Source organism: Rhineura floridana, chromosome 2, assembly GCF_030035675.1.
Source record: "Rhineura floridana isolate rRhiFlo1 chromosome 2, rRhiFlo1.hap2, whole genome shotgun sequence".
Taxonomy (NCBI): Eukaryota; Metazoa; Chordata; class Lepidosauria; order Squamata; family Rhineuridae; genus Rhineura; species Rhineura floridana.
This window is the reverse complement of record NC_084481.1, coordinates 212,285,903-212,306,162: the sequence shown is the minus strand read 5'-3', so window position 1 is coordinate 212,306,162 and position 20,260 is coordinate 212,285,903.

Sequence of the window (20,260 nt, the reverse complement as noted above, 5' to 3'; positions counted from 1 at the left end):
AAAGAATGAGTTAAAAACATCTAAATCAACAAAATACCAGGTTGCACACTGCTTGATATATATACCATGCAGAATCTAACCACTTACCCATAGCATTGATTGACACGTTACAATAGTTGACAGTTTTTCACCACTGAATGGTTATAATAATAAACTATTCCACAGGCCTATAATTTTGAATCACAAAATTTACCACAAACATAAAGTGCATATACGACAGAGAAACCATTATGTTCTCCTGGAGATAATAATGATTATCGTGAAACTGAATACAATGTATTAATACAGGGGTTGAAATAAAAAAAAGGTTTGACCCATGCATTACATATTGTAAAGTAGCATTGTATTCATGGGCAATCATGATAACAGTTTACCATCAGTTTGCTGCTTGAACTACCACTGATCCGGTCTACATTGTGGCAGGATTGGCACCTGACCAAGCAATGCCTTGCCCAACTGAGGATGCATAGGAAGCTGCCTTATATCAGGTCAGAGCATTTGTCAGTCTAACCCAGCATTTTCACATTACTTTCTAACTGCTCTTTTATAAGTGGAGATGCCAAGGGCTGAACCTGAGGATTCTATATGCAAAGCATGTGCTCCACCATTCAGCTATGGCTCTCCCTGGATAGGATTGGCTGCAGATTTGAGAAGGCACTGGATAATGTATTCTCTAGTGGGCCCAGTGCTCTGTCAGTGAGCCCTGGTGGGCATACCTGATTGCAGTGGCATCACTCTGACAAATGCCAGGAAGCCACCTCTAATCACTCTTTTAATTTCCCACAATGCCCCGAGTGATGCTAGGTCGCCAGCATTGTGGAGAAGTAACAGGACTACTAGATCCATCTGCCTGATGCTGCTCAGAGGGCCAGGACAGGAAAAAATATATTAAGAGAAGCTCAGGGCAGGCATCAGCAGTGGGCCCTGCTAGGGTGCTTGGCCTCTGCCAGTTGAACACCAGTTGCTGATGCTGTTCCTGTCTGTGGATGCAATAGCAGTAGGGTGACCACTTCAACAGTGCCAAAAAAAGAAGAAAAGAAAAAAGGAAATGTGTCACCAAACAAAGAGGACACAAAAGAGGGGGCAGATTTGGATCAGATTTGCTCATTTATATCTACAGATCAAATTGAAAAATGATTACTAAAATTTAAATAGAAATACAATACAATCACCATAGCGGGGAAAACTGTCACCATCAGTTGGCCTGTGTGTGCCTACTCAGCCTGCTGTCCAAATGCTGAATGGCTGATGGGTCCTTTCAAAGCCCACCTGCTCCTCCTTCTGAAGGTGCTTCATCTATAAACCAGACAGACCTTCAGCGAGAAGACTGTCTTCTCTGAAGTAGGGCACATGGCCACTCTATATACTCCTCCAAGCAGCCCAGTGAAGACGTTGTGAGAGGACTGTGCAGACAGCTGAGAAATGGAGTGTTAACTAACAATTGCTGGGTAAAATGCTCTTGACAATCTCTTGCACTCATATAATGCAGGGAAAGAAACTGTGTCCTAGTCATGAGTCCTTTCTTCTTACCAAGGGGAAAGGATGCAGATGATCTGCACTCATCAATTTAGCTCTCATGATTCCAGGGCTGCATCTAAACATACACAGTTGGCGTCTTTTGTAGGCTCAGAAAGCGACGTAAGTAAAGATCATGTAGTGCTGAGGACACTCTAAACCTAAATATTTTACTTCTGCATTTTTCACTTCCACTGGGCAAGGCTTCAAGTCCTACCTTGCCAAAATAGACTCCAAGAGAGACATCTTCAGCTCTTTAAGCTGCTCTATTTCTAATTCAGTAGCAAACTTCTCATCATTAGGACTGGCTGTATCTTGTTTCTTCCGCAGGAATCAATGGGAGCTATTAGGAACTGCGGGTGAAAGTCAATGGGCTGCAAATGAGAATACTGTTGACGTGGGAGCAAACGCTGCTCCTTCCTCTGCACCCCAGCATTAGTGGCCTTAGTGTCTCAGCCAGGGTTAGGGGTGGAGGAGGAATTCAGTTCCATTTGCATTTCAGTGCAGGCTTATCTAATTCACACTTCCCCAAACAATATGTGAACAAAACACAGCTATTCTTCCAAATTCACACTTTTTCCGAATTTTGAGATGTAGCTCTCCAGCCGAGAAATCTGTTTGCAAATGCATATATTGTGATTAAGTCTGTATAAAAAATGCATATATTGGTGAAAATAATTGGGGGAAATTGCACGGAAATGTATACATTAGGCAAAATTGCATACAAACAGGTGTATCAGGTGCACAACTAAAATAAGTACCATGTACAATTAAAATAAAATAAAACCACAAAAACAACCAATACCTGAATAACAAAACAACATCAGTGCACATTGAAATGCTGATGAATTTTCATGATGGCTTTAAAAGAAATCTTGCAAACTGATGCAGAAATGTTGTGAACTAACTCAAAATGGGAAAAAATGAGAAACAGTGAGAAAACAAAATTGAAGGATCCATCCATCCAGAGGCAAGATAGGGTAGGAGGTGTGAAACCCCCCACCCCTCAACTGTGTCCCCATATGGAAGGCCCTCCACTTTCTCCAATGTATAGGTGCACCTAGATGTGAGGTCTGTGATTGGATCTCCTGCTGTTCTTCTAAAGTTTAATTGCAGGTGTGTGTATAATTTTATTGGGAACACAGCACTGGGGACTATAAACCTTTCCCCTGAGCCATGTTTTCTGAGCTGTGCTCGAAGCTGCTATTTGTCTTGTAAGGAAAATGGTGCAGAAAGGAAGGATTATAAATATAGATATTGATACACACTCATGCATTGAGGTCTCAATCTGATTTGGATGGCAAGTCTAGTCTGGCTCTTGGTGGGAACCATTGGCTGGGTCAAAATATTTTAATATGGGTCAAACTTAAAAAAAAAAAAACCCTGCAAGGACAGCCAAATGCCAAAGGCAGCAGTAGGAAGAGTTGCATTTGTTTATTTAGTATTTGTTCTTATAGCTTGTCCTTTGCCAAATGGTCTGGGAGGGGAAGGAAAGTGGTTTACAAAAACAAACCACAACTAAAATAAGTACCATGTACAATTAAAATAAAATAAAACCACAAAAACAACCAATACCTGAATAACAAAACAACATCAGTGCACAACAATGCAACTAAAGGCCTGGGTAGAAGAGATACATCTTGACCAATCATGAAAAAGCATACTGTGATGGCACGAGATGCTCCTTTGAGAGGAGGCCATTCCACAACCTTGGGGCTATTACCTGGCCCTCATATACCTCAAATCATAGGGTGATAGCACTACAAGCAGGGCCTCCTGCTGGATATTAACACTCAAGCAGGTCAATGTGGGAAAAGGTACTCCTTCTCTTACAGAACTGAAGTGCTCCATCCATTTCTATGGGAAGATAATAAATAGAACAGCAGTGTATTTGCACCCTCTAGGACACCATAAGATGCACCACAGTGAGTGTGAACCATGACCATACCACAGAAACCAGAAGTGGCTTCTGTGTCTATCAGTAGTTTAATGTTTGTCATTATGACTGATGAGTATGTTGGGGAAGAGGCAGGATACAGACAGTGCCCGTACATTGCACTTGAGGAGGCACCAATATACACATAAAGGAGAAACACACAAAGAATTTAAGACATTTCTGTAAGCTGTGTGAGCTAAGGCTACACATGATGTTTACGATATTGAGACTGACATCCCTGGCCAAGCTTCTTAACAGCTTCCCCAGACTAACCATCAGGGCTTTAGCAGTTCCAGGATAAAAACTAGCATCACTCCTGGGGAACATCAGCAGAGACTGCTACCAGGAGGACCACCAATATTATTACTAGCTGCAATAAAAAAAGCACTTCTTAAAATGTTTTTTCCCCTCCACCTAATTGTCAAAACTGAATAATATTATCAGCTTTTTCATCCTTTGAGTATTTCTCTAATAAGAAAGCAGAGAGATGCACAGCAAATAAAAGCAGAAGATTTGAGGATGCAAAGCAATCATGCAAAATGACTTTCATATCAGTTCGATAAGCAGCTGAAATTTAATAACTACATCTCTCCTATGGTGCCAGATGAAAGTTTAATACTTTATGCTTTTGCTTCCTTTTTTTTCTCCTCCTTGCATGATGCTCATTCAGAACTTTTCCTTTTATAGTCTGTGGAGTGTGTGTGTGTGGAGTCAGTGGGGCGGGGGAGGTTAGGTGCAGTGGATTCATCAAGACTCTGGAAGCAGAAGTCAAATTCTAGTCTAGTCTAGAAAAACAAAATGTTTCTTCCCCCCCCCCTTTATTCAGGTCATAGCAAAAGAATATCGCCAGTCATAAAGAAAATGTGTGGATATACCCAGCATATAAATTATATATTAATTAATCCCTAAATCCACCCTTGGCCCGGACTCTTCTGTACCCACCAACCTGGTTTCCGGTATTGATGGGAAAGGCAGAAGGGCCTCCAAACTCTGTATTAATTATAGGCTAGGTTCATATGGGATTAGTCAGTCTGTAACGTAATCAGGTTCCAGGATGTTCAGAGCTTGGGCAGTACCTTTCCTAGGACATATCTAAATCAGCTGGTCCATTAGGGCAAATGGGGCACTGTTTACCTGGCTCATTTCTAATTCAACCCACCAATCTCAGCCAGCCCCTGCCTGCCTTCTTACTTAAATCCACTCCAGGGAATGGCATTGCCTATCAGCTTCCTCCTCCTTAGTCTAAGTGCTGCCATCGTAGAATTCAACAGGCAGGAGGATTGGGCCAGGAGGTTTGCTCTGTCTGTCATTGGCTCTGGATCTACCTACTGTTGAGATCTCTGCTTTCCACCCCACCAATCCCAATGGGCACCAGCCACCACTGATTGCCATCTACATCAGGCTAGGTGGATGCCTGATGTAGCAAGGGAGTGGCATGGGGTGGGGAGTGGAGAGACAAGACAAAAGTGCAAAAGTACAAAAATCAGGTCCGATGTTGGAAGCATTTAAATCAGGAGTGACTAACCTGTTGCCCTCCAGTGAGCTTTGGCTATGGGGCGGTATACAAGTATAATAAAATAAATAACAAACTATATCATTGGGAAAAAACTGTCCTTTAGTAGAACCCAAAACCTGTCACTTCAGATTTCCTATGGGTTCCATCCAATAGGAAAACAGCTGTAGCCCAGAGGCAGAACACTTGCTTTGCATGCAGAAGGGCTCAGGTTCACTCCTAATGGACCATGTTTCTAATGGACCCAGCTATTTTTCCTCCTTGCAGGACAAGAGAGAGTTGCAGAGCACAGAGAGGAAAAGTCACTGAGGTTCAAATCCCTACTTAACCCTGAAACTCCTTCTTGGTTTATTGCTGAGGGGATATGACTGAGTTGATCCAGGATGGGGTTAACATGACTTTGCAGGGCGGAGTGGTCCCAGATGCCCTGAAAGAGGCAGTGATCCAACCGCTCCTGAAAAAGCCCACCCTGGACCCACTGCCAGGTCACAAATACTCCCTTTGTAGGGAGCGTGGTCAAGAGGGTTGTGGCATAGCAAATGCAAGTATGAAACAGATTATCTTGACCCATTCCAATCTGGGTTCAGGCCTTTTATGGGACTGAATCAGCCTTGGTCGCCTTGATGGATGACATTTATCGGGAGAAGGACAGGGGGAGTGCGACCCTGTTATTCTTACTTGATCTCTCACCGGGTTTGGATACCATTGACCATGGTGTCTTTCTGAGCCGACTTGGTGAGATGTGTATCAGAGGCACTGTTTTACAGCGGTTCTGATCCCATCTCCAGTATTAGGTGATTGTCTTTCAGCCCCCTGACTGTTGTACTGTGGGATGCTGCAGGGTACCGTCTTGTCCCCTATGCTGTTTAAAATCTACATGAAGCTGTTAGGAGCAGTCATCAGGAGATATAGAGCAAAGTGCTGACAGTACACTGATGATACCCAGCTCTCTTTCTCTGTAACATCTGAATCAGGAGAGGCTGTGCAAGCCCTGGCTCAGTGCTAGGACTCAGTGGTGGGCTAGATATGAGGGCCAATAAACTAACTCGGAATCCTAGCAAGATGTAGGTGCTGTGGGTAGGTGGTTCCTGAATCTGGATTGGTCAATTGCCTGCTTTGGATGTGGCCGTACTGTCCTGCCCAAACTCCCTGAAGTCAGACTTAAAGGCAGAGTTGTGCTTTTATATACATATAAGTAATAAAAAGTTTCATCTCAGAGTTCTTCATGAATCAGCTTACAGGTTACACAGGAATCAGCATCTCTCCAGGACTTAACTAGTCATAACTAGATCCGGCTAAAGACGATATTGCAGCAATTAGTGTTGCCCCCTTCACAGCCTTAAGTAAGGATGGGAGGGCTGTGATGTTCCTATATTAATGTATATATGGTAAGTGTTAGTTGTTTAGAAGATACATGGTAAGTGGAGTGAAAGAGGGGGAGTGAATGGGCAGTAGAATGCGAGATGATTGGCTGAGTGTTTAAAATGGCTGAATGTATAAAAGGAAGAGTGAGAGTGGAATCGGGGGGGAGAAGAGAAAGAGTGGATTGCTTGGTGGGGTTTGAGAGAGTTGTTTGCCAGGAGAGCGTGGAGAAGGAGGGAGGTGGAGTTCGGATTAGTATTGAGTAAAACCATATGCTTATGTGCCTTAAGAAGAAATCTTGTTAATCTTGTTAGCTTTGTTATCTGTAATAAATACTTAATTTGGTTTACCAAAGGCCTGATCCTTGGCTGGGGTTTCACAGACCAGAAGGGAGGGTAAGGTAATGACCAAGGCTGAAGGGGAACTGTAACAAATGGTGGCAGCGGTGAAGAGAATAACAATACCAGTATTCAGAGTCTCTGGGAATACTAGTATTGGGACGTTACTGGTGGTTGCCTAGCAGGGGGATCTGTTGAGATCTGTGCTAGAGCGGATAGGTAAACCATAAGAGAGTGCGGTCCGGACTGGTGGAGTCCCTGGTGGTGCCTAGAGACAGGCAGTAACCACGAGCAGGTAAGAACCTGACAGGGAGAGCCAGGGAAGGACGCATCACAAGGGCACCCTACTTGCGTAAGCTCAGTGTCACTGAAGAGAGAGTGCGCACAAATGTTTGCTCCTCCCAAGAGGGATGGTAAAAGCCCTTTCAGATTGCAACTGCCAGCTGCTGTGCGTGTGCAGCGAGGGAGGCTGTCCCACTTCGCCAAGGTCCTCCCCCTCCAGAGGTGGGCTTTGAAGTAGCAATGGCACGCAATGGGAGTGGAACTACATCAGCAAGATCCTCCTCCCAAGGAGGTTTCTGCCTGGGTCCTGTTGTTTTCCGGCTTGTGAGAAGACGAAGGTCCAACGAGTTGACAGTGTTGTCTGCAATAATCCAACTGAAATGTCACTGATGCATCTCCAGCAAATTGTAGGATCTTGCTGGATTAGCCATGGCATTCCCAGGACCACAGGGAAGTGAGGCAGGGTTGCAATGTAAAAAGACAACTGTTCATGATGTTTGGACAACTCCATTGTTAGCCCCTTGGTTGCCGGGATGACTGTCCCTGAGGCCAGGGGCTACCCATCAATAGTCTCTAACTCTAATGACTTATCCAAGGAGGTGAGGTGAATGTCATGCTGTTTAGCAAAGTTCAAGTTTATAAAGTTGTTGGAACCTCCTGAATCCACCAAAGCCTGTGGTTGGATGTGCAACGTGAAGGCAACTCCAAACGGAGCGGCAATTGCAAGACTGGCTCTGGCGAGACTGGAACTTTGAGAGGACTGGGGCTCACTGTCGCCCTTAGCCCGAGGATCTCGACAAGAGCAGGTATGTAATGTTTTTCTTGCATCAGAGCTTGCTCTGGCTTGGCAGGACAAGAGCTTGCAAGGAGCCCCTCCTTTTTTTGGTCTAGACACAGCCTCTCACGGTGACACATCACTGTTCCTTCCGCAACTGAGTGTGGACACAGCCCTCCGCTCTGCATGGGTTCCACCTCTGACTGCACTGGCATTCCCAAGCTGGAAGGGAAGCACACGCGGGGGAGTGGTGTTGGAGACAACGGCCGAGTCAAGGAAACCCAGTGCTCCTGGTGGCAACCTTCAAGCCTACTGTTGATCTGCAGACACAGCTGGATGAGCTCAGATGAACCATGGCCACTTTATCCAGTATCTCATCATTGAGGCCCAAATGATACTGGTATATTGGATTTCTGCCATGGCAGTTTAAAAATTATCCTGTTGTCTCAGCACAGGGTCATTCTGCAACAAAAGTGTGGTAGATCACTGAGCCACCTCTCCCTTGAGTAGACTAATTACGAAGGCCACTTTCAAAGAGTCATTAGGAAAGTCCACTTGATCCACTCTGATGAACAACTCGCACTGTGTGATGAAGGTTGGAAACTGTTCCTGCCTCCCATTGTACTTGGAGGGAAGACTCGCAGGTGCCTTGACATGGGATGAAGGGGTTGGCTGGAGTGGTGCGGCCCTCTGTGGCAGAGCTGCCACATTGGTTCCAAGTTGAATCAACTGGTGGTGCAAGTCCTGATTCTCCATTCAGAGATTCTAAGACTCAGCTCAGGAGATGTGGATGTCATCTCGAAGCTGCTGGAGCTCTGCTAATGCAATTTCCAAAGCGCTCTGTAAGTTCTCCCCTCCTCTGCCGACTGCTTCCATCTTGCTCATGGTGTCGCTGGATAGAGGAGGTGTGGGCTGCGACATATTGTCCTACCCGAACTCCCTGGAGTCAGACTCAAATTCAAGATCTTCCTCCTGAGGAGGAGCTGGGCTGTGCAATGATGATGATGGCGCAAGTGAGGAGGGTTTTTTGGAGTGGGTGGTGAGGCTGCTTCCTGAAGATGCAGTGCTGGCTCAGAGGCAGTGGGGTCTATAGGGGCTGAACTGTCTCTGTCCACAGCACGGGAGCACCAAGCTCCAATGCTTCCAAAAGCTTGCCTCCTGCGTCTTCCTCCAAATCCCACTCTTCCTCCTCCTTGTTGCTGCAGTCACTCCAAGCCTTTTACAGGAGACTCATCCCATGTACCCCGTCTGAAAGAGCGGGTTTGTAGTCTGTATCTTTGTTGCTAGAGGCCCAGGCGACCTCCGTGGCTAGAAGTACCTTTCATAAGCTTTGACTGGTAAGCCAGCTATAGCTGTTTCTGGACAGGGAAAGCCTGACCACTGTTGTCCATGCACTGGTAGCCTCCAGGCTGGATTGCTGTATTGTGTTTTAGTGGGGCTGCCCTTGAAGTTGATCAGGAAGGTGCAGCTGGTGCAAAAATGCAGTGGCACAGCTGCTTACTGAGGAAAAATATCACAAACATGTTACCCTGCTGCTGAAAAAAATTGCACTGGCTGTCCATTAGCTGCCAACAGGGCCGGCTCCAGGAATGCTGGGGCCCTTGGGCATCAGCCTGCCCCAGGCCCCTCCGCTCCCCTTCTGTGATCCGTGTCAGGAGCCATGCTACAGCTCACAAGACAGTGCAGAACTTCGAGCCACCAGCCGAGCCGCCGGCCACCCCCCCTTCACCTACCTTGCTCTGTTGTTCTTTGCAGCTGTGCGCGCAGGGTTGCCATCAAGCAAAATGGCGGCCAAGGTTTTCGTAAGGGACTGAAGCCTCTACTGCCATCTTGGTTGATGGCACGCAGTGTGCGCATTGCTGCCATCAACCAAGATGGCAGCAGAGGCTTCAGTCCTTTACTGAAACCTCGGCTGCCATCTTAATTGATGGCAACCCTTTGCGTGCAACGTGTGCATCGGCAAAGAACAGCAGAGCACAGTAGGTGAAGCGGGGGGGATGGCGGGCAGCTCGGCGGGCGGCTCCTATCCTGCGATCCACAGCTCCTGCCATGGATCACGGAAGGGGAGCAGAGGGCCCCTCAGGAGCTCCTGTAGCTCTGGGGCCCTCAGGCCAGTGCCCAACCTGGCCGCCCTTTAGAACTGGCCCTGGCTGCCAGGCCAAGTTCAAGGTGCTGGTTTTGATGTACAAAGTGTTATTCAGCTTGGCATCAAGATGTACCCAATCAATCACTGCACTCTGCAGGTGAGGGCCTCCTGCAGATACCAAGTTATCAGGAGATTTGTTCCGCAAAACATAGGAAGTGGACCTTTTGTGGCACCTACACTTTGGAATTCCCTCCCCTTAAATATTAGAGAGGTGCCATCTCTGTTATCTTTTTGGAGCCTACCAAAGATCTTCCTTTTTCAAAAAACGTTTTAAGTAGAGACCTTATCCCAGTCTGTGTCTATGTTGGAATTGCTTTTTAAGATTTTTTTCAAGCTTTTTTAAAAAGATGTTTTTAAGATCTTATTTTTCAAATGTTTATAAGATGTTTTGTTTTTTCAGATGTTTTCAGATGTTTTTAATGTTTTGTCCTTTGTTTGCCACCCTGGGCTTCTTCTGGAAGGAAGGACAGGATAGAAAATAAATAAATAAAATCCAGTCTCATGTTCAAAACAAGCATGCTTAACCTGGCTGTTTTTATTTTGGAGAGGGGAAAAAGTTGCTGTAGGACCCCAATCCAAAATGTGCTGCCAATACAGACTGTGACCCACATCTGTTTTCTAATGCAGAACACCCCCACATAGCTGCTGTTTGCCCACAAAAGTGCTGTTTGCGGTAGATAGGAGGGTGCATTCTTCAGCCAAAATGGCTGGGTTTAAGCACATGACTAACAGCACATAGAGTGTGGCCCTCCCTGGGTAACCTTGGACCCAGCCAAACTGTGGCTCAGATACTTAAAAGTCTGTGCCATGTTCCAAATTTCCAGTTCATAATAAGGTTTGTGTAACCCAGCCCCACAGCCAACATTTCTTGTTAGATGGGGCAGCCACATTTCTAGATGGAGAATTTGGGGGGGGGAGGTGCATAGCACCCACCAGTCCCCCTCTCCACTTGCTGGTGGAGAGGATGTGAGGGCAGGGCCAAGGAAATGTAAAGGCAGTGACCTTCCCCCTCACTCCTTCTCCATGCAGAGTATGTAATAATTTACATGAATGAAGTTCAATCTGTTGAATTATCTCACCCTTTTTTTTGAGAGATCCCCAGGAATACCACATTCAAAAGCTTGACTTTGCCTATAGCTACAGTCCTCTTTCACCTGTGGTCTATCCCTGTGTTCTGATTTTTCATGAACTGAACCACTTTGGTAATGACAGTGAGATCCTGAGCTTGGCCTTGATGCTGCATAAGGTATCTCAGTTTTAGATTACACTCCCAAAAAGAACTGGTCCACACTACAAGTTTAGGGAAGGGCAGACAGAAAATAAATAATTTAGTGATTGTTAACTCCTCCTTGAGGGTCCTTCCTTCTAGTCTTATTCCTCTCGTTTAGATTTTTCTTTCTTTTTTTCTTTCCCTTCAAGGGAAAACCTTTTAACCAGCTGCTATACAGTAGGGCCCCGCTCATACAGCGGGTTACATTCCGGACCCCCGCTGTAAAGCGAAAACTGCTGTAAAGCAGATCCCATTGACTTACATTGACCAAAATGGCGCCCGGCAGCAAAAAACCGCCATAAAAGTGGAACAAGCGCTATAAACAATTCACAACCGCTGTATTAGTGGAACGCTGTAAAGTGAAGCGCTGTAAAGTGGGGCCCTACTGTACAAAGAACTAAGCAGTTGAAACACAGAAAGCAATTGGAATTTTTTTTACTGGTTGCTGGGTTGATTTTTCTATCCAGAAACCCTGAAAAAGCTTCATGTTGAGCTGCACATATTGGGAAAACCTGAGTTATAGCTTAGGTGTCCAGCCAGCCTGGCAGCTGGCTAACTGTAGTGTACACAGCAATATTTCTACTCCTTTAGGTCTGTTTTCATTCTTTGCTATCAAGTAATCAAGAAAAAGAAGAGAAATAGCCAGTATGATTGTGAATATAGTGAGTACTTTAACCGAGTAAAGGGTAGCCATTTCTTCAGATCACTTTAAATTATCTCTTTATTTCTCCCTTTAGCAATAAGCACCCAATCCTGCTTTACTCATCATCACAACTGCAGAAAGAACAAACCTTTACCTCTTACTGTAGACAAACAAACATGCTTCTTTATTGCTGGCTGGGTAGGTAACAAAACTGAAAATGAAAAACAGAGCAAAGGAAAGTCTAAGGGGTGGAGTCTAACTTTAACCTATAATACAAAGTTCTAATATTTAACTATTCAAGGGTCATGTTACTATACAGGCTGCTTTTTTCAAGATCATAGGGCGATTGTGATCATAAAAAATCCACCCTCGGTAAAGGAAAGTATTGAGTGAGCAGACTTGGAGGGGGCTTTTCCAGATGAGGCTTTTGTTGTGCATTCACCCTGTCTTATTCACTGAATTTTTCAGAGGCTTCTATTCTTAAATTGCAAATGCTATTTTCATCAAAACTCATGTTCAATCCTCTGATGTTTCACATGAGCAGGAACCTCTGAATTTACCTTCCTATTTCTCTAGGTGAAAGTCAGAGACAAAGCTTACAGATGTGAGATTTTGACTGAGCCCTGCTAACTGAGCCAAAATAATTGTTTTTCTCTGTCCAATCAGGAAATAGAAGGGGACCTATATATTTTGGAGGGGATTGATTTGTTTTAAAGAGAGGATGCATCTGTAGGCAATGTTTTCTTTCACAGTGACCCCTACTGTAATTATAAGTGTAGGAAGGCTGCAAGGTCTCTGGTTTTCACCCAGAGTTTCTGGTTTGTTGGGGTACTGTCTGGGTCTCTGGGTGAGTCACCCCAATATAGGGTTGCCAGATGTCCCATTTTCAGCCAGATACTCTGGCTTTTGGGGGTCCTCTCCAGGTCTCCGGGTGAGTCAGCTTAATCTTCGAACTCTCAGCTTTCACTTTTTAAAAAAAGTTTCTAGGTGGTCTGGTTCTGGAGATATACACCAAAACATCACACACACCCTGCAACTTCCATGAAATGATCTCTTAGCTGGCTGCTCTAACCCCACCCTTTCAGATTTGTAGACAATAAGTGAAGTCAGGGTCGTGATTGACAAGGGATTTCTGGGCCTCGAGGCAGTCCTTAGACTCCATTGCAAAGGTAGAAAATGATTGCCTGTTTATCTGAAAATATCATAAACTGAGTAATAAGTATATAAATTTCAGCAGTACCAAAAGTCTTTTTTTTCTCTTGTGTTCACGAGTCAAACAACTTTAAATTTTCCTGAGCTGTTGAAGAGGGCACTGTTTTGAAAACCTTCCCAATATGAAGCTTTAATCCAGTACTTGCTTTTCTGGGAGTAAAGCTGCAATGCTAATCCCACATACCTGGAGTAAACTCCATTGAATTCAATAGGACTTACTTTTGAGTAGACATGGTTAGGATTGTGCTGTAAATTAATGGGAGTTTTGAGTGAACATAGTAAAGAACTGTGTTTGTGTAGTAAATCTTTCTCTCATCCTCCAATCGTATTTTAAAGCAATTAGGCAGGGTTTACATAGATAGCACTGCTTTTATTATGTAGGCAACTAATACTGATTTTATTTTATTTTAAAGAAATTTCTGCAATGACCAACTTATTTGGACAATAAATGATGATATGGGCTGAATGTATTTTTACATCTCCAGAATGTGTGTGTGTATGGAGTCTCCCAACAACCCTGTGAGGTAGCATTGCCAATTGGAAACCAAGGCAACTCACAAGAAGAAATAAATCCCTTTAAACTGCAATAACCATAAAAAGTATAAACAGTTGCAAAACAGCTTAAAGTGGCATGATTCTGAATTTTGGGTTGTGTGAGTGTTCCTTATCACTTGAGACTGCAGTTCTGTGCACGCTTCCCTGTTTGTGTAAGCCCTATTGAACACATTGGGACTTGCTTCTGAGTAAACAAACATAGGATTGCACTACAAATATCTTTAGAGGTTGTGTAAATAATAAACATCTTTGACAGTCATGCTTATACAAATATTTCTTCATTTAAAGCACATGACTTCCCCTGAACAATCCTGGGAAGTGTAGTTTTCCCCGCACTGTTATAGTTCCCACTACCCTTAATGAACTACAGTTCCCATGATTCTGTGATATGGTTCATGTGCTTCAAATGTGTGCTTTAAATGAATGGTGTGGAAATGCCCTTGGTATGGTGTGCATTCATTAGTGAATTAAAAAGAACAATTTTAAAATATACTTTTTTAAACAGAGGAAGTGCTGTAGCTCAGTGGGAGGGCATATGCTTTGCATGCAAAGGTCCAAAATGTAATTTCTGGAAAAGACTATTATCTGGAATGCTGGAGAGCATGGTAGTCCATGTCATCAGTACTGAGCAGATGGTATCAAATGGCCTGAGTCAGTATAAGGTAGATTCATTTGTTCCTAAAAGTGGGAAAAGACCCAAAGGCCACAGTGACTCCAAAATTTATTTACGTATTTTATTTACAACATTTATTACGTATTTTATTTACAACATAAAAAACCTAAAAGGGGTTTACAGAAGGAATTAAAACAATAAAATTGTGGCAAAAATAGTTAAAGATAGGTATTTAAAAACATTCAAAATAATAAAACCAACAATGAGTTAAAAACAGATATAAAATGTAATAGCTTTTACATCCCTGGGTAGGCTTGCATAAACAAAAAATGTTTTTAGAAGGTGCTGAAAAGAGTACCTGCCTAATGTCAACAGGCAAGGGGTTCCCAAGTGTAGGAGCTGTCACACTAAAGGATCGATTTCTTACAAGAGCAGAACAAGTTATATGTGGAACCTGTAACATGGAAAGTACACCTTGAACTTGGTCTGGTAGCAAATCAGCAACCAGTGCAGATTTCAGAGCTGAGGTATTATGTGCTGATAGGGTCTCACTCATGTCAGTAATCATGCTGTAGCATTCTGCACTAGCTGCAGCCCCCAGGTCAGGTTATGCTTCATGGGGATTTCTGTGACCTTACCATACCGATGATGCATTTCGTTGCTTGCATGATGGTTTGTTTCTTGCCCAATAGTGGTAAAAGATAATTCACATACTGGGAAGTGTGGCTTCAATTGCTGTTGTTCCCAGGCTACGGCCTGTGAAGGTAGACCAATCCGTGTGTGTTTTCTCTCTTTCAATTATTACTCACTAGAATTGGGTTGGCTGTCAAAGTGAGTTTATAGTAGCCTACAGGGTAGGCAGGAAAGGATAGAAAATCTTCTTACTCATACTCATTTCTCAAACCTGTTCCTGAAGGGGAGAGTCAAGTTTGTAAAGACGTTTGGAGCAGCCACATTAAAAGGCAAGGGCAGGGCATTCCAGGCAGGGGGTTGCCAACCCTGCTTGGATATGGATATCTTTGCAGAGAAGGCTGTGGGTTTGACAGATAGCTTTAATATTTTTTCCGCATGTTGCAGACAAAATTAATTTTTAAAAAAATACGAAGTTGAGATGTAAATGCATTATTTTAAGAAGAAATTCTTATCTAAACAGTGATGAATCAGTGAAGCAAATCAGAGAGACCTTTACAGATCATAAACGTGAGAAGCTAAAGTCCAGCTGATGCCACTTACTGCTTATATGTTTTTGTTTTGTTTTTTGGCTATGCCTTCACTTTGTATACCTCTCACCTTTCCTGGGATCTTTGCAACAATTTTGTTCACTTTACTAAATTCTGTTTTGATTTGGGGAAAGTGTGCTGACTGTTCCAAACCTTTTGGCCTGAAGATGATAATATATCAGCCTTTTTACGCTGCTAAACTCAGCAGAAACTGGTGTCACTATTCATAAAATAATTGAATTTACATAAAAAAGTGATTTTGGTAATAACCTTCCTCTCTCTCTCTCTTGCACACACACACTCACACACACACTCACACACACACTCACACACACACTTTTACAAGCACGAGCATTTTATTTAAAATTACTGACTCAAAAGGCAAGGTAGAGAGAAAAAATCACCTCCAACAACTTCCTGTAATTGCGAATTATTGTGAGAGAAACAGAAGGGAAAGATTTTGAAATTATGAGCCATTATGAGAGAGAGAGAGAGAGGGAGAGGAGAGGGAGAGGGAGAGGCAGAGAGAGAGAGAGAGAGAGAGAGAGAGAGAGAGAGAGAGAGAGAGAGAGAGAGAGAGAGAGAGAGAGGCAATAGGGAAAAAAGACATCTCGGCTTCATGAAACACAGCTGACAAGCTCGACTAAATTACCCCCGGACCATTACAAAAATCACTTAATTGCCAACCATTTTGTTAGGTCAATTGACTCTAATTGAAAAAATAACAAAAAGCTTATTATGCTGCAAATGCGGCCGCGGAAAATGAGTCTTCTGTTAAGAGGAAACAATAATTCTAAATTTCAGCTGCTGCTAACACTACAAAGTTCAATGTTTTCTTCTGATAGAAATCTACTGTGTGGCAGAAAGCAGAATATGCTTCTGTTGATTGATAGTTCTTTTAATTCCATGTTCCTCTGTGCCTCTCATACTAAGCCTCCCTTCCCTCTCTACATATATTATTTTGTTTTTCTCACATAGTTTATCATCTTCCCCTCCCTTTTTGTGCCAAGATTCATGCTAGTTTATTTCCTAGGGGTTGCTATTGGCCGGTGAGCATGCATCGTGCTACCTCACCCCTTGACAAGATTGCTTCCAGTATTCTGGAACTCCTGCTCCACTGCTGGTATCCTCACACCTATTCCTGAAACACTGTGGGAAATAACTGTTGACACCTTGATGTTTACTTCCTTTATCCCTTCACCCCATTTGTGCATCCGTTATTTTCAGACAGTGGAGCCCTGCAAAATATCTAAGACGTGATACAGTTTTGCCAATGGAAGCAGGGTGAGGAATTGCAGCTAGCTCTTGAATGGCATATGGGACTATAATTAAAACTCCAGTCTGTGACTATAGGAGAAAAATTATTTCTTATGAGTACCTTTTCTTTTCCAGGCTGGTTTACAGGAATTTGTACATTTCACCAAGATAACCCATCTGGAGTGCTCTTATTGTCAAATTTATAGAATGGAGTGATTGAGATTTATAATGGGCCCAAGTTGAGAATTACTCAGAGAAGTAATTATTTCTTGCCCGTAGATCGAGGGGGCGGCTAGGGACAGCCGTAGCCTTTTGTTCCATTGCCTCGCTATGAAGAGACGGGGAAATGGCATCAAGTTCTACGTAGCACCAGTGTGCGATTAGAGAGTGGCACAAAGCTCAGTTTTGCATACAGTGTTTGCCTCTTGAATTGTCCTCTGAACATGTCTCAGTTTCATCTTCCCACAACAAAGAGGCTGCCTTATCGGGACAGAAGTTTGTGAAGGCCTACCACATGGGACACACAAGTGTATGTTCTAACCGGTAGCAACACCCCTTCTCCTCTGGCAACAATAGTGAAGGCTGGGTGTTGCACGAGGGAAACTGAATTTGGGAGCTTGCCATTCCTGTCTCCAGCACTACCACAAGCAGCAGACAACACAGTGAAGATTGAAGTACCAATGATTTGTTGTGGGTGTGCTGTGTTTGCTTATGACATACCCATTATATCATTGTATGCTTCATATTGCCTTTAATATAATCCTTGCATCACTTATGTAGAAAAGGGATATACTAACTACACTGGACTTCTGTGTTCTTTCTTTTGGGATATTTCCAGCTGTGTAAAATTAATGGAACATTATTTTGGCATGCACCATACGGGTTAGCAAAGACCTTGACATGCTGCTGGATTTATGAATAATTGCATTATTTGAAAAGTGCATCGTTTTAATGTCTACAGGTGTTTGGGAGAAAAAGGGGGGTGGGTGGGGAGAGGTTGCTTGTGTAACATCACACAATTCATATAGACTTGAAAAGAGAATGTAACATACATACAGTGAAATCAAGATTCAATGAGGAAAACATCAGAAAAACGGGCTTTGGTGTGTGTGTATGTTGGGGTGTGTGTTTAAAGCTGAACATTCTTAAAATCCCACAAGATTAATGGGCAGAGGAGCTTTGCAAAATAGTAGCTTTGGTTTTACTCATGAAAAGACAAGTCAATAGTTTCAGCTCACAATAAGTAGTGAACATTGAGAGTGGGAAGAGAAGTGTGTGTGAGTGTGTGCGCGCGCGCATGCGTGCATGTGCGCACAGGGGGAAACAAAACAATAGTCTGAAACCCACTTTTTTGTCAAAATGTTTTTTTAAAGATAATTAATTTTTTTAACAGCCTAAAAAGAATATTAAGTTGATAGCATCTTGAAAGTAAAAGTAAAATGCAATACTATCAGTGAGGAAAAAAAAAGGTTTCACATACCGGAATAGAACCAATTTCTTTCAAATGAAGGAGGAAAGCCCTACAGAGAGGAATAAAAGTGAGGAATGGTGAATTCTGTAACACTTGCCAGACCAATGAGCTTCATCAATTAATCACAGCAAAATAATCACCACCTACATTAAAGAATAATACATGAAAAGGACAGGGCATAGCTTTAACTTATTCAGAAAGGGCTGACTCCCTAATCCCTCTGAGTCTTGACATGTTAACTGGGTAGCGACTAATTAGATGTCAAAAATTCATAAGCACTCTTTAATATTGCATATATCTGCAGCAGACATTTCAATATGAGAGCTGTATACACAGAGAAGTCACTATAGCATTAAAACTCAGCAGGGTGGGAGGAATAAAAGGAAAACAATAAAAACAATGGACCTTAAAAACCCCAGAGAATGTCTTCTTTGGAAGCGCATGCTTTCTTATTCAGGAAAGGTATCACCTTAATAAGAATTATGGGCAAAAGGGGGGGGAATCCCCCTGTTCCATGCTGTGTGGACGAAAAGAGGGAGAAAAGACTGACTTATCAAAGGAGCTGCCAGGTAAATAGGAATTTACTATGCATGCACAATGAATATTACACAGTGCCTTGACACAGGGCGATAATGAAAGACATGCTATTGTGGTATCCATTGGGGGAATTTCCTCCCCCCACCCTTCATTCTTCCCTTCCTCTTCTCTCTTGAGCAAAGAAGCAGTGATATTCCTTGGCAGCTGCCTCCTGTTTCAAGCCATTTCACATAATACAGGAAGACCAGAAGTTTAGTGCATTAAGTAACCAAGTGACTTTTCTCTCAGTTTGGCGATCTATACATTGCGTCTGCATATATATATATATGCATGCAAATGATCATATGCATATATGAAATACATATTTATTTCACAGAGAGGATGCTGTATTTTCTATGAAAAAATAACATAAAATTTTTTTTTAAAGGGGGAGGGGGAAATGTGCCTGGAAAAAAGCCAGCAGGAGTATGACTCGAAGGCTGCCAGATTAAAAATAATGCATCATATAATGTGGTATGTTGTGACTTGAATCCTTTAATTGTTGCTCTTAGGAATGAAAATTGGCTCTCTGGGTTACAGTACAGGATTGCCATTTTGTCTTTTTATTGTATGGGACTGGTTTTATATGTGCACATCTACACATCATTGCCTTGCTAAAAAAAATGGTTTAGACAGGTCTTATATTCGGAATTCCTCCCATTCTCCAAGCACGCAAATAAATGCACAATATAGGGACATTTGTTTTTTTTTAAATCCTTACAGATGAATCCTAGCATTCTACACCCAGAAGTACGAACCACTGACTTCTAATGGGCTTGCTTGTGAGTAAGAAGGTTTAGGATTGCAGCCTTAATTATGATTGTGTAAATGTAACATTATCGTAGATTAAAATGTCAATCTGAAAATGTTGCATTTTAAGACAATATCTTGAAATTGACCTCCAGTATGAAAATGCTGTTTGTTACATTCAGTGGAGCTGCATCTTATAGAGACAATGGAGCCCTAATTGTACAGCAGTGGCATATGTGTAATAATGAGGTGTGCACTTATCAGCTGATTAGTGCCTTCATATTCAGACATTCCTCTATGTGATGTCAAATCACTAAATGATGAATCACAGGAATGACAATGAGGTGTGATTTAATGATCCCCGACTGCTTTAAACCAATGGTCAATCTTTATCCAGTTATCTGAGACGATTGATTTGCAAATTCACCTGTATTAACCCTCCCTAAAATACCTCTTTATGACCAATGCTGAAATCAGAATAAAGTGAATCCATTTTGCTGTTCCTGTATTTATTCACATCTCTTTCTTCTATTAATAAACATGCTTGGGACTATTTTTGTTTGTCCTCAGCTTCACAAGGCAATCCCAATGAGGTTATTTGAGAAAAAGCTTCAGAACTATGTTTCCTCTTGTTTCCTTCCCCCCCCCCTTTCCCCATTGGAAAAGCTTTTAAACTGCACCTCTTTATGACTGGTCAACAGTAATGCAATTATTTATATGATATCACTAAACTCTCCCCACAATGGGGCTTGCTTTGCAAATTAGAAAGCATGTATCAAGACAGTGCATACATTCTAAATCTGCTTTTGCTCCATTTACAGTGGTA